Source organism: Arachis duranensis, chromosome 6 (genome assembly GCF_000817695.3).
Source record: "Arachis duranensis cultivar V14167 chromosome 6, aradu.V14167.gnm2.J7QH, whole genome shotgun sequence".
Lineage (NCBI taxonomy): Eukaryota > Viridiplantae > Streptophyta > Magnoliopsida > Fabales > Fabaceae > Arachis > Arachis duranensis.
The window spans coordinates 109938986-109939746 of record NC_029777.3 but is presented as its reverse complement, the minus strand read 5'-3'; positions in this window follow the sequence as shown (position 1 = coordinate 109939746).

Sequence of the window (761 nt, the reverse complement as noted above, 5' to 3'; positions counted from 1 at the left end):
TTAGTATAAGTCCAATTATTTTATCAAATTGTTACTGAACCATAAAAAAATCCAAGATCATAATCATCTTCATTAATGCATGAGTTGAGATCATCTAATTAATTATCTCATATACCACTCTTTATAGTTGTAGAGTCATCTAGAACTTTACTAAGTATACCGAAAATATCGGTGTTCTAGTTGTTTTAACCGTTAATCTGAATTATAAAAAATATATATAATGTATATTAATTAAAATCAACGGTTAAAATAATTAGAATACCAGTGTTCCTAGTACATTTAAAATTTTTCCAGTACTTTCATCATCAACTGAAAATTTTTTCTTTGGCCAAAAATAAATCATGTAGCAAGGTCATAAATTTGTTGACTAACATCAACAAATTCTGCCAAACAATTATTTTGTTCCTATAATTGTTAACCTTAGCAGCAGAATACACGGGTGATTAAAGAAAAAGTTTAGCTAACATGTGTCGTTTATTTTTTTAGTTATTAGTAAAGTTTTGGTATAATATTTAGTTATTATATTTTATAATATTTTTTAAAATTATAGGAGCAAGATAATATGTGGCAATACATCTCTTTATTAAAATATACAATATAAAAAAGCGTATTATCAATACATAGAGCCATAGAGGTATATTATTCCACTCTTATAATTTTAAAAAATATTAGAAACTACAACAACTAAGTGTTATATTAAAGTCTTTTCTATATTTAAAGAAATTAGCTAATATGTATTTTAAGAGTATATAATAAATTTA